Genomic DNA, 15,171 nt, shown 5'->3' with positions numbered 1-15,171 from the left:
CTTAATACTTAACTCAAGTTTCTTGTCTATCTGCAGAAGTGCCAATTTTGTGTTTTTAAAAATAGATTTAGATCTATTCGGAAAAAGCTGGTTAAAAGTGAGTAGTGTCAGAGGATTGAGGTTATCCAGAATAGACTTTTATACTTCCAACCACACTGGAGTATAGTGTGCAGGGGCTGAAATCTAATAGGAAACCCTCCTTTGCCAAAAATGCTGATTGATATCATTTAAAATCTGCTAGGTTTACTTCACTAAAGGATTTCTCATTTTTTTAATTCCGATTCGAGCCTTCTTGCCTCGGCATAGAAACTTTGTAAGGAGGATATCTAGTTTATGGTGAAAATCCTCCCATCCCAGACGTGACATGGGGTCATATTTTGAAGAGGACGTGGAAAGGGAGCAGGAATGCTCGCTTCCAGCAAGTGCACTTTTTTGTGCTACACAGGGCCTATCTCACTCCAGGGAAAATCAAGAAATATTTTCAGGTGCAAGATGCAGCATGCCCTAGATGTCTGATGCCTGATGTAGAGCTGGAGCACATGTTGTGGAACTATCCTAAGCTGGGACTCTATTGGTCCGAGGTGGGGGAGCTACTGAATAAGGTTACGGACAGGCAGGTAGAATACGACATGGCGACTTGTCTGTTGCTCTGGTTTCCTCATACGAAAAGAACTAAGATCACCAGTAAATGTATTGACTTAGGCCTTATGCTAGCCCAGAGGGAGATAACCTGGCACTGGAAGTCGAAGGAGGGCCCCTCGAGTAGGAGATGGGCGAATGAAATGTGTAAATGGGCCTGTAGCGAAGGTACCATTAGACTTAGGCAGGCAGCCCGCACGGCTAATGAAAGGAGTCTGGAAATGGCGAGAGCGTGGGAAGACCTAGCACGAACGTTCAAAAACAGTTTAGAGAATGAAGAGGACTAAATAAGAAGGGCTGTGGAAGGAAGTTCAATGGAATATACAGAACAATACATAAAGGTCCTACAGGTCTCTTCCTTTTGCAAGTTATTACTTATGAGCTAGGCCCACACCAGTTGAGGTTCAATGGGGGGGTGGGGTGGGAGGGTGGGGAGTCCCATTTTTGTTGTAAGGGGACTCTAACATATGAGGACAGCATGAGTTGATGCTTGAGTAGTGTGCTTGATCCTTCCACAAATAGGATGAGAGAAAGTGATGTGTGTTCCCAAAGGGCGATTGTTACAGGGGATAAGATGGTTAGTGAGGGAACTCAGGCAATAATAGTGGCACATGTTAGAATTTTCTGTTTGAGCTTAGGGGCGGATTGTCCGACGGAATTAGGGGATGGGGCAATAGAGTAAAAAAGCAGATACTAGATCTTCTGGCCGAGTAAAGGTTGTTGCTCCCTTATGCTATTACCAGGTTTGAGCACTCCCTAATTGACGCCGCCCGGCCTCCGGGATGTGGGCTCACCGGCTGTGTGGAGGATTGCTTGACGATTTGTGGGTGGCATTTGGGAGTGGCGGGAACATCGGAATAAACAACTGTATGTTTTTCTAAATCTGCAATAAAAACACAGTTTAAAAAATACAAAGAAAAACAGTGAACATCACAGCCATTCCTATACCTGGTGGTGTAGCATGGGACAATACTGATTACGAAATCTATGGCCCGGTTGAACTCTTGAAATATCCATACCAGTTCATGATATCTTTAAGTGACTTTGTATCACCTAGTACTTTCTCTGATGATTAGGATTTTGAAAATATTAATATGATGTCAGATTTAGAAATGTCAGCAAAATTTACAAAACATGATCATTTACAAGGTTCATCAAATTATGAAGAAATGATTTCTATAATCATTATGGGCATCATTATTTGCATAAATCTGCTAACCCTAGAAATGTTTTCAGTTATAATCAATGGGAACATTGTCTAACTCCACCAAAAGGCAGTTCGAAAACATTTTTAGAGAAATACCCATACTTCTCAGGGTTTAATATCACTGATCCAGAAACGTTTTATTTTGAAATGATGAATAAGACAGGAATGAAAAACATGTTGACAAACACTAAACTGATTTATTTGGCAAAAATTTATGAAAAAATGTCTACATTTGGTTTTGAATTATGGAAAAACAACATTGAGACAAAAACTGTCTGGGGTACAAAAGAATGGCAGGTACAAGGTTTAGAATCATTATTCAGAGCCTGCATGATCCCCGAACAAATAATGTTCCTGAATGACACCATTCAACAAACAACCTGTCTTGGTCTAGCCAAGATAAAGGATTTAAACAACTCGTCTATACCAAAGCCTATGCCTGATAGAAACAACACTACAGATGAGAGGTTAGACGTGTCCTATATTTTAAAACAAAACAGAAAAAATCCTGATTGGAAAAAATGGTTGATCTGGCCCACAGATTTTAATAACTGTCAAAATAGATTCCTGAACAAAATACAGGGGTTCAAAGAGAATAGGCCAGACCCAAGATATTCCCAGAGACAACATCCAAGGATAATAACAACATATAGTGTAGGAAAGCTATGCCTCGAATGGCTACAGAAATCCACACTACCCGAAATTAAGCAACACTTAACTTTACTGAAAGAAGGTGCTGACTTGCGAGATTTCTTACTGGGACCTGGCAAACAGCATCAAAAACGTTTCATATACGCCGGTATATAGGCAGCTTACAATGAAGCTTGAAAAATAACACAAATTGAAACAGCAGAAAAAATACGAGAAATTGATCGTATTAATTTGGAAAAATCACTTTCTGTAGTAGACAATTGGTTAACTACTCTGTCCTCCAGAATGTATTCACTGGACAGCATTGTATCATCTGCTATGGATATAATAGAACAGGATATGCTAATGTTACAACATGGCCAGTCCCAAATATGTTCTATTGTACAGTTAGGCTGGACGTTACAAAATTTGCGTTCAGGCAACGTGCCATGGCGTCTAATCAACACAATGTCATTATTTTCTATCTATAACCTTACTGATAGACAAATCTCTTGGGCACAAAGAGGGGCAGACTATACGGTGCTGAGCATTGAAAAACTCGAAAAATTACCATTGACAATGTCAGAACGACCGGTCATTGAATGGATAATACATGGCACCATTACAATCCCGATAACAAATATTCAGTTTCAATACTGCCAAAAGTATATACCAGCAGGCCTGTATGAAAGGTTGGGTAAAGGATACATCAAGTCAACCTGGAATTTGCCTTATACATATAGATATTGGAGTGGGGGCAAGAAAGAGGTATTTCTTAGTGGTAACAACTGTAAAAAATCACTAAGCGGTACACTCCTGTGTCAAGGAATTAACTTGCATGGAGCCTGCGAAGGTTCATCAAATAACCTTTCATGTCACCTGCACGGCTCCCCTGCTACACAGATAGAGCCTTTTTTCAGACAGCTTTCCAACGGTAGCTACGTTCTAATAAGTGACCACAGCTGTTGTGGCATGGTGCCAGGAAAAGCCTATCACGTGAGCGTTACTTGTTGTATGCAAGTATTGTATCCAAACAGCAAACCAGACATGGAGGCGGCAATATGGCCTTCTTTGAATATCTCTTCTATTCGAATTGATACTTTAAGCAGAATAAAGTCTATTCTTTTACAAACAACTGTGCCTTTAACCTCGTCTAGAGAAACATATGATCTGCAAGTTGCAAGGACAGCAGCAGAGATACATGCATTATTATCAACAAATTGCCCGGTACATTTCGTAGAAACGTTAAGCCAAATCTTAAACATGTCTGATACCAGCGGCATTGCACATGTATTTAAGACAATTTTTTCGGGACTGCTAGCACCCTTTGAAGCATTTCTTGGCATCTTCCCGAATTTCGTGCATTCTGTGTTCGGCGGCCTGCCTCTCATCTTGGGACTCGTAGCAGGAATCTTAATAAAGTTGTAACATTATACGTGGAGTGGATGTTGTGAATGTATCTAGGACCCTAATTAAGACATTCCCGATTTATGCCCTTATGTGGTTATAACAAATCATATCCTTATAAAGGCATAAGAATCATATCCATATTAAGTCATAGCCAATGCAGTCCAAATACGGCAAGGCTACTCCCATAGACTCCTAGAAAGCACAACGCGTTCTTAAACAAACCAAGCCTCCAGCAGCCTGGGAATTCCCCCTGCTTCTGTTTTGATTTGTCCTAGAACTCCTGGAGTCTTGAAAGAACTGCCAGTTCTTAGTGACGTCTTATGTCCAACCTTACGTCAAACTAGGCAACTTCCAGGTATAAATATACCAGTATCTGCCTTATGCAACACACAGTGGTTTGGAGCAGATCGGCTATCTACTTGCCTGACGCCCTGCTGATGTGAGTGCCGAAGGAAGCCGACCCTCCCTGCTGGCGCACTGAGAGATACGCTGTCTTTTCTCCTGCCGAGAAATCCAGCTCCAGTGTTTTCCGGTTACCCTTGCGGGTTGCTGGGAGATCGAGTCCTGAGAGAGAGATACAAGACCTCCTTCATTCTATACCGAAGGTACGGAGCTGATTAGACCCATAGAAAATTCTTGATTCAGATTCTTGGCAAAAACTGTAACTCATCGCCTCCTTCCCACGTACTAGGCTTAGGTTAGGTACACCGGGGTAGGAGTATCTTAGAAACACCAGTTGAGTCCGCTTAGTCATTATTTTATCATTGTATGTATTTTATCCATTTTAAGTATCTTCTGGCTTAGAAACCATATAAATGCTTTTACAGTATTATTTCATAATACTCCCTTTACTGTACGCACTTTACTTTATGACAAGTATTGCAATTATGGCAATTCATTTCTCTTGCATGAGAAAGACGACTGCTCAATAAATAACCCTTTTATTGAAAATGCCCGTCTCTCTATTTCTCTGCATTTCTGGTGAAACGAAGCATGCTTAGGGCGTCTCAGCCCGGGCGTCGAGGCCAAGGGCGGAGAGGACAAGGGCGGAGAGGACAAGGGCAGTTGCCTGTTTGAGCCTGTTAACGGCAGAGAGGACACGGGTAGTTGCCTGTTTGAGCCTGTTAAGGGCAGAGGGGACAGGGTAGTTGCCTGTTTGAGCCTGTTCGAGACTGGTCGGGACTAGGGCCAGAAATGCTGCCATTTTTCTCATTTAGCAATACCCAAAACTCCTTTTTACTCATCCAAAAGCCTCCTCCTATTGCTAAGACCTAAAAATAAATAAATAAATATTTTACTCTTTTATCCCTCCACTATCCTTTTCAATCGAAATTAACAGACTAACATATTCACTTCTCAAATTCAATATATTAAACTTTACTAATATACTACCCAAATAACTGAATACCATATCCACTATTCAAATTACTTCATATTTTTTTTACTATACTAATTTTAAACAGTAATCCTTTATGGGTTCTGGAGTGGCGTGCTACTCGTCAGAAAAGCGATTCAACACCCAACAGGGGTAACAAGTGCTACATGAATGCAAATCTTTCTTCCCCTTTTATCCCTCAGCTATCCTTCTCACTCCAAGTAACTGACTAATATCCACCACTGAAATTACTTCATATTTCACCATATTAATTCACCTCTAATCCTTTGTAGGCTTCCTGAGTAGCGTGCATCAACAAGCGCTATATGAATACAAACATTTGTCCTCCTCTATCCTTCTGCTATCATTCCAAATCCAAACAACTAACATAGCCACCACTTAAAATGTGCTTGCATGTTTCACTATACTAATTCAAAACTAATCCTCTATGGGTCCCGGAGTAGCGTGTTACTCGCCGAAAAAGCGCTTTGACGCCTCGTCAGGGGTAGTAAGCGCTATATAAATGCAATTACAATACAATACATTCTTATTCTTCTAGCAAGACAGTGGAAAGGGGGACAGCCAAACAAATATACCACTTACCTGTATCCTTGACAAGGACAGCCAGTTTGGCCTGTTTGTGGTAAAGCGATGATAACTGTATGTATAAAATGTATTAAAATACTTTTAAATCAGAAAAAAAGAACCTAACTTGCTGTTAACTTGAAGCGGGTTGTACGAGTTATTCTTCGTTTACCACACATCCGTTCATCTTACATTGCAGAGCAGCCCCAACACAGATGCAAGCCAAACAATAACATAATAGCAAGCCAAACAATAATAAAATAACAAGCCTCACCGCACTTGCGGACTAGACTGAAAAACTTACAACGGGCTATTTAAGTTTCTCAAATAACTGCTGCACCTCTTCACAAACAAGCGGAACTTCTTCATTACTGAATTGCTCCAGGGCTCTGTCGTGCGCTGTTTCAAAACACCAAAGTGGTTTTGCTTCTACTTTGCTTCTGCAAGAACTGACAAGCGCCGGAGTGTCAGGACTGGCGAAGCCCAACAGGAGTTTCGGTACGGAAAATTAAATGGCTCAATCTAAGCACCTCTCTGCAACATTTACTTGGGGCTGGGGAGGAAGCGCGCGCGCACGGCGCCGCCGGCGTTTGAAAAAACACTGTTCCGCGCAAGGTCGTTCAATTCAGCTGTGCTGACTCGGAACAGGGCACGCGCGGGCGGCGCGAGAAAGCGTGGGGGCAGGACCGGAAACAGCTGTTGGCCCTGTGTCCGAGAAAGCGTAGTATTTACATCCCATTTCTGATTGCTGGCTGGCATGAGCCGGCAGTCCTCAGGCGCACTTGATGCCATGGAGGTAGAAGCGGAGGGGGTGGAAAATAACGCCGGTGAAAGTCCCTCTCCGACCGCCGAGAAGGAGGAGGATGGCCATTGGCGCGCGGAGTCCAACTTCAGCTTTACGATCGAGCGCTTCAGCCAGCAGCGGTTATCTGTCCGTAGCCAGCCTTTCTATGTCCGCACGCTGCCTTGGAGGATCCTGGTAATGCCACGTGTTGTCCCTGAGGGGCCTAACCCCATCACAGTCGGTTTCTTCTTACAGTGTAATGGCGACTCAGACTCGCAGGACTGGTCCTGCCAGGCGCATGCAGTATTGAGAGTGCGACACCACACCCACGAGTCCCAATCCTATTCCCGCTATATCAGTCACCGCTTCCATCATCTCCAAAATGATTGGGGATTCCATGGCTTCATGCCACGCCACCAGCTGACGCATCCCGCCAACGGCTTCATCCAAGATGATAAGGTGACTTTCCAGGTATGGATGCAGGCCGATGTCCCGCATGGTGTTGCTTGGGACTCAAAGAAGCATACTGGTTATGTCGGATTAAAGAACCAAGGGGCTACCTGTTATATGAACAGCCTGCTGCAAACCCTATTCTTCACTAACCAGCTGCGCCAGGCTGTATACATGATGCCCACTGAGGATGATGACCCAGCCAAGAGTGTCCCCTTGGCACTACAGGAAGTGTTCTATGATCTCCAGCACAGTGACAAACCAGTGGCTACCAGAAAGCTCACCAAGTCCTTTGGATGGGAGACGCTAGACAGTTTCATGCAGCACGATGTTCAGGAACTTTGTAGGGTGCTGCTGGACAACATGGAGAATAAAATGAAGGGCACATGTGTAGACGGGACTATACCCAAGCTCTTCCGCGGGAAGATGACCTCCTACATACAGTGCAAGCATGTGGCATGCCGTTCTGAGCGTATTGAGGATTACTATGATGTCCAAGTCAGCATCAAGGGAAAGAAGGACATTTTGGAGTCCTTTGCAGACTATGTGGCTGTGGAACAGCTGGATGGGGAGAATCAGTATGATGCTGGTGAGCATGGCTTGCAAGAGGCAGAGAAAGGTGTGAAGTTTCTTACGTTGCCCCCTGTCTTGCATTTGCAACTAATGAGATTTATGTATGATTCACAAGCTGACCGAGATATCAAAATAAATGATCGCTTCGAATTTCCAGAGTACCTAAACCTTGATCAATTTTTGTTTAAAGTCGATGTTGATGATCCTGCCAACTACATCCTGCATGCAGTGCTAGTTCATATTGGTGATAACCATCATGGGCACTATGTTGTTTATCTGAATCCCAAGGGGGACGGTAAATGGTGCAAGTTTGACGATGATGTAGTGTCCAGGTGTACAAAAGAAGAGGCCACAGAACATAACTATGGAAGCTATGATGATGGTATGTCCTTACGTCTGTTTACTAATGCTTACATGTTGGTTTACATCAGGGAATCTAAGCTGAAAGAAGTGTTGCGTGAAGTCACAGATGATGATATTCCTCTGCAGCTTGTAGAGAGACTACAAGAAGCCAAAAGGAAAGATGCACACAAAAAGAAAGTGCGGCAAGAAGCTCACCTCTATATGGAAGTGCAGATTGTGACAGAGGAACATTTTTGTTCTCACCAAGGAAATGATTTGTATGATGAGGAAACAGTAAAGTACACAGTCTTTAAGGTCTTAAAAAACTCTACACTAGAAGACTTTGTTCATATTCTTTCGGAGACCATTGGGTACCCACGTGATCAGCTACGACTCTGGCCTATGCAGGATAAAAGAAATGGTACTAGAAGGCCAGGTATGTTAGATTATGAAGCTGAGTGTAGCAGGCAAATGATTGAACTCAGCAATGGTGAAAATATTTGGACTGCGTTTTTGGAATGTTTAGATCCAGAAATGTCAGTCAATGGAGCAACATTGCCAAAGTTTGATAATGACCATGATGTCATGTTGTTTCTGAAAATGTATGACCCGAAAGTTCACACGTTAAATTACTGTGGGTATGTCTGCTTGCCAATATCTAGTAAAATAAGTGACTTACTGCCAGTTATGTGTGAAAGAGCTGGTTTTTTGAATGGGACAAACCTTATCCTTTTTGAGGAGATAAAGCCAGGTGAAACAGAATTAATTAAAGACTATGATGTGCCGCTTGATAAAGCACTTGATGAACTCATGGATGGTGATATTATAGTTTTTCAGAAAGGTGACGTAGAAAGTAACAGCGATCTGCCATTAGCAAAGCATTACTTCAGAGACCTTTACCACCGTTTAGACGTAATCTTCTGTGATAAAACTATTCCTAACGATCCTGGATTTTCGGTTGCATTATCTGACCAAATGAATTATTCAGAGGTTGTCATGACAATTGCTCAAAGGCTCAACACTGATCCAATGCTGCTCCAGTTTTTCAAATCTCAGGGGGATGGGCCTGGTAGTCCACTAAGACATGATTATGCTGGTACGTTGGGGGACATCTTCCATTTTTTAAAACCGAGACAATGCAAGAAACTTTGCTACCAGCAGCTCAGAATGAAAATTACTGACCTTGAAAATAGGATGAGTTTTAAATTTATATGGCTTGACAGTGCATTTAGGGAAGAGGAAATAACACTGTACCCAGACAAACATGGAAGTGTTCATGACGTATTGGAAGAATGTAAAAATATGGTACAACTCAGTGAAAAGGGTTCTGGGAAATTAAGACTTGTAGGAATTGTAAACAGCAAAATAATTGGTATCCATCAGGAGTGCGAGCTTTTAGAACATTTATTGCCTGCAGTAAGTCACACACTTCGAATAGAAGAAATTCCAGGTGACCAGGTTGACATAAGTGAAGACGAGATGCTAATTACAGTGACACATTTTGACAAAGAAGTGTTTGTAACATTTGGAAATCCATTTTTTCTAAGGATACAGCAGGGGGAGCATTTTCGAGAAGTGGTGAAACGGATTCAGGCAATTCTAGATGTACCAGAGAAAGAGTTTGAGAAGTTTAAGTATGCGATTGTAAGTATGGGCCAACGGGAGTATATAAATGAGCAGGAATATGAAGTGAGCTTGAAAGATTTTGAGCCTCAGCCGGGTTTTGCACCACACTTAAGAACTTGGCTAGGGCTTGACCATGCCAACAAAGCTGTGAAGAGAAATCCTTTTACGTACCTTCAGAAAGCAGTTAAAATTCACAACTGATGTCAAAGTTAATATAACATGAGGTAGACTAAGGGTGTGCAGATGTCGTTATTAAACAGCAACACGTCACTGTTGCTCATTAACTGTAAAATCAATCAGCACAAGCCCTACTGCTTATAGACCTCCCTTGAGATAGTTCATTTTGAAGCTCTACCTTATGGTTGTCTTAAAATACATTGGTATTCTTAGTTTGGATGCTGCAGGTGTTCATGTTAAACTAGCGAGTTTGTGTCCACGTGCTCTGTAAAGCCCCTGCAATTACTTAAACATGAAATATTAATCTGACTTACATTCAGATGCAGGTTGGTCTTCCTCCATCCTGGTGGGGCTTGTTCTTAAACAATCGTTGCACCTCATTAATGTTATATTTATCAAACTTATTTCTTTACTCCAAATACCTTTTTTTATAGAAGCAAAGCTCAGATCAATAAATGCCCCCTGATTCATTGTATAGGCTGTGGCCAGTTAGTAGGGACTTTCAGATCACAAATGCTGCTTAAATGGAAAGCCATATCGGTTAGGGTTTAGGCGCACTACTTCTATACACCCAGCATCGACAAGCAGATATACTGATAAAAGGCTAAAAAACGATTTGTCACCTGCTACTAAATGTGCCTTAAATATCAAACAGCACACATATTTTATGAACCTGGAGTGTATGTATTCTTATACACGTTTGATTTTGGAGACGAGAATGAGAATAAAAAACACAAAAGATATCAAGCATTTAGAACTAAGAGCCTGCTTGCCTACACTTCTAATTAGCCAGCGCCGGGCGATAATTATTTGCCAATTCAATTTATAAATTATTTGCCAATTCAATTTATAAATCATTTACAATGATTTCTGCAGTTTTAATTGTTATGGTTTGATAACAAGAGTGTTCAACAACATTTCCCTGTACAGCTTACATTTTGCTGCTGACTATTTACTTTGAATGTATGTTCTTCAAATGCATTTTGGGCAATACTTCTAACGTGATAGAATCTACATACAAGCATTTTTGTGTATGTAAGAATTTTGTGGACAAAAGCTTGATTTGCGAGTGCAAAATGTCATTCCCAAGTCACGAAATCGAGAGTGCTGAGATTTTGCACTTGCAAATGGGATTTGCTTGCACAGACCGTCAGGCTTTGTGGTGGAATTTGGCGTCCCGGCCTAGGCCCAGCTCGCCCATACCCAAGATTGGTCCTGCCTGTGTGTTCCAACTGCCATGCAATCCCAGAGCATTATTGTAAATTCAATGTATGCAAAAGGCAAGATCCGTGCATATACCACAAGAGAACGTAGATGTTTATTACTGATTTTCTTCTTTTTTTACTTTTCAGAATGGGGTTGTTTTAGTTAACCAAAGGTTATGTAATGGTGGTAAATATAAATATGATAAACAGTTTTAAAATGTTGGTGACTGGCTTTCTGAGTTGATACATGAATTCCATATTATGTAGTAAATGTAAAAATGACTTCTCCTTGACAGGTTCGGTTCATCCTGAGCTTTTTCATACAGCTTTCATACATATTGGAATTTTCCAAAGCACAACAATACCCTTACATTTCCACTGGGCCATTTTACAATCACTCTGTTACGACAACGATTTATAAGGAATGGAAAACTGATTATTACACAGGGCACCAGGAGTTATGTTAAATATTTTTTGTCATTGTTTTCAAATATAACTGGGTATTATACAGTACTGTGAGAAGAGAGGCAGATGGATGTTTATTTGGTGGTGAAAAATATATAACAGACTCCTCTGGACGTCAGGTGTGTCACTGGAATATCAAGTGGGGTCCAGAGGATAACAATTGGCTCGGTGTATAACATTTGGTCACTAGGTTATATGGGACGAGCATCTGCATGAGACAGAGCGCCCTGAATCCACCCCATACATTGTTAGCGTATTTATTCCATATTCCAACTTGAAAATTAAGTTACTCCTGCCCCAAAAAAAACCTCTTTTTGCCGCTTTGTGAATTGTGAAATTACATACAAGTGCTTGGTAAATACATCCTAATTTGCAGGATTATGGGCGGTCATCACAATTTGATTGCTGACCCTCCCCTGCAGCAAGATTTGCCCACATGCAAATTCTGACATACTGGCAGAAGTTCTGTTATCAAATTCCATTTGTGGTGGCAAAAATCTCACCATTCCTTATTGTGTGAGTTAAGAAAGGGATTTTTGCCCACATACATTTTTTTGCAGAAAGAAATTGGATTTGAATGAGAAAAAATATTTATTAAATGCATCCATCATGCTTTGCATCAGTGTAGTAAGCACATGTGAGGCAGCCGGTTGAGAAATCTTCTGACCTAAACTTTCCTAAAATGTAGATCTTTGTCGTATTTTATAATTGTGATTTAAGTTTTCACTTCGAAAAACATACAGGCTACCCTCATATGTTTGTATAAAGCTGTCTCTTGAGATTATGGGCCCAGGTAATGACCACTCTTTATGACACATTTGTATGAATTTCTCTTTAAGGTTAAATCAGAGTTAATGTTTAGGTAGTACATTAACTGGCTATCAAATTACTTATGATTGTCGTAGTACAGCCTAACTAACTTGAGAAAAGAACTCCTACAACAATGTTTACTGTCTCAAAATTTCATGTTACTGTCACTTTGCAAAAAAAATAAAAGGCCCCTATTGACAATGCCTATTTATTATAATTGCAGTGATTTGACTACAATTTCTCTATATAAATGCTTTTACATTTAAGTTCTACACTTGAAAACAGGTAGGCAGGAAATATATGTGCATATCAGCCAAGAGTAATAGGCTATTTTTACCATGTATTATTGAGGGGAATTGTGAACCACTCGTGCGTAATGTCCCTTTCTCACACTAATCGATGTTAATAATAAAATATGACATTATGGGTGTGTGTGAGGAGGAGGGGGAAGGTCTGCGTTACTGAACATTCCAGGCTTTAATTTAATGCATGACTTGCAGGTGAAATGGTGATGGATTGGTTGTAGAGGTACTGTAACCTCTTTGGAATCCAGAATTCCTGGACATTTTTAGTTTTTTTACCGCAGTTTAATATAGCGCAAATGCGACCTGAAGGCATTGGAGCGCTTTATATGAGCACCAGTTACATTACACAAGGAAACATTCATTCATTTTTTTTTTTTGAGCCAAGGAGATATTAAGTGCTTTTCCCAGAGTCACAGGATGTTTAGCAGACGCAGAGACTTGAACAAGGTCCTCCAGTTCCTAAGTCGGCAGCTGTTATCTTTATGCCACATCCTTTTCCCTGGTAGGTAACTGAAGGTAAGAAAGGTATGTGTGAATACCCCCCTGCCACAGTGGTCTGGTCTTCGTAGGCACAACCTCCTGCTTGTGAAACAAATCATGTCAATTGACGGCTCAGCTCAGTGAGTGTTTTTCTGGCAGTGACCCCAGGGTGCCTTCTTGCATTTCATATAACAGAATTCAAACCCTACAAAGAAATCCAGAACACTCTAATTCATCATTCCTTTGCACGGGAAGCAAGTAGTGGGCTCTATGTGGCGCCCGTGCAAGTTTGGTTACTGGAGAAACATGCCTAAACTTTTATCATTTTGGAATATAAAAGGGTATTTTCGAACCTCTGTTTGCCATGCTTTTGATGATCGACTCTCCCATTGAGCCAGATTCTGTCGATGTTCTAGTGTATCACACAATAGATCAGCTGTCCTTGAAGGCTGTTGTTCTTATTATATTACTTACAGTGGCCTCCCCTGTCATTGTTCTCCCAGCATCCTTTGGCCAAAAAAATGTTACCTCTCTTTCCAGTTTCTCCTGTGAGCAACCCCTCATTAGGGGTTCACTCCGGTGTCTATGCTCCTTCATTTTCTAGGCTACATCCAGGCAACCACTTTATGTTCCACACAAGCTTGTTATTGTGGCTACTTAAGGAAGCTTTGTGTAAGCTTCAGCCTCCAACAGTTGTGTTTGTGCTGAAGAGAGGTTTAAGCATTTCTTTCAACCTCTTCATTTATATGCACCTCTTCCAGGCCATTTGGGATTTTCTCATCTCTGATGTTTTAGATTGAGGGAGCAATATGTACTTTCATTTTTTGTATATTTCTGGTGTTACTGTTATTTTTTGTGTCCACATAGACCATGATTTCTATTTTTTTAAATAACTTTTTTTAAATTCTTAAAAAAAAATCTTTCTACTAACCAGTCACTTAGTACACATTGATATACTTTGTCAATACAGGCTGAAGCAGGGCATCTTGGTAGCTTATATAACAGTACCCTTACATACAATGAGCTCTCACATTTCATAGCCAATTAACTTAAGCAGTAACTCCTTCAAGTTGGACAAATCCCCGTCTCCAGTATTCACTAGCTTCTATATTTTTCCCACAGGGTCCAGACTTTCGCCCATTTTGTGTGGCATCCTCTACTCGCATAAGCCACTTTTTTGACCTGCTGAAACCAGTCTAGTTCCCGTTTTCAGGCTCCCACCCTTAGCGGCTCAGCCGCACCCTACGCTTTTGCTATGTTCCTCTTTGCAACACTAGAGACCAGTGCCAGTCACGTTTTAGCATTTAAGTATGTTTGACCCAGGTGAGCTCCCCTGTCACACTCAGCAAGTGCCATCTTGCCACAACAGGAACCTGCATACCCGCTACTGCTGCCATCACCCGGGATACCAACTCCCAGTACCTCCAAATCTTGGGACAGGCCCACAGGATGTGGAAAAAGGTGCCCACATCCCCTAGCACATTGGCTGGAGTTGCATCATAATCTCTGCTGAAATGTTTGGGCAATATATGACCTGTGTAGAATCCTGTGTTGAATTAATCTAAATCTTGCTGGCGAATTCCCCAGGGCTCTGTATGTCCTCCACCCAGTTGCTGTCTTCCAATAGTCACACGTCTGTCTCCCATGCTTCCCTCAAGGGGTCCTGAGGATCTGCTAGGTTACTCATGATCTTGCAATATATAAGTGAAACAGCCTTGCACACCATTGGGTCCATCAGTAATCTATCCTCCAGTAGGGAATAGTCAGGCAACTGCACTCCCTCCGTCACATGGCACCTAAGGGCATTTCTCAGCTGTAAATACCGGAGCCGCTCCCCCCTCTGTCAATTTGTATTCTGACTGCAGGTTCTCAAATGTACACATTTTCCCATTCCGCCAGACAGCACCAAGCTTGTCGATTCCGAAAAGGCTCCATCTACGGAAGCCCGCCTGGCGTCCCACTTCTGCCAATTGGTCACAGTCGCACAATGGGGATTGGCCCGTCAATTTGGATTCCCACCACAGCCGTTTTATGGCTACCCGCCATGCTTGGATGACTGTCCTCGTATGTGCCGGCAGATGCAGCTTACGTCCACCCCTATACAATGC

General features: G+C 41.7%; 1 pseudogene across 1 annotated transcript; it reads left to right on the top strand.

Moving 5' to 3' along the window:
* The first annotated feature begins 6,614 nt into the window (after window positions 1-6,614).
* On the top strand, window positions 6,615-12,255 carry LOC147698026 (ubiquitin C-terminal hydrolase 7 pseudogene; annotated as a pseudogene). Its single transcript, XR_015299172.1, has one exon. The product of XR_015299172.1 is annotated as a ubiquitin C-terminal hydrolase 7 pseudogene (transcript).
* Window positions 12,256-15,171: the final 2,916 nt, after the last annotated feature.

The sequence above is a fragment of the Lissotriton vulgaris genome, chromosome 8 (assembly GCF_964263255.1).
Source record: "Lissotriton vulgaris chromosome 8, aLisVul1.2, whole genome shotgun sequence".
Lineage (NCBI taxonomy): Eukaryota > Metazoa > Chordata > Amphibia > Caudata > Salamandridae > Lissotriton > Lissotriton vulgaris.
The sequence above is the reverse complement of the archived record's forward strand: the minus strand, read 5'-3'. Positions and strand labels throughout refer to the sequence as shown.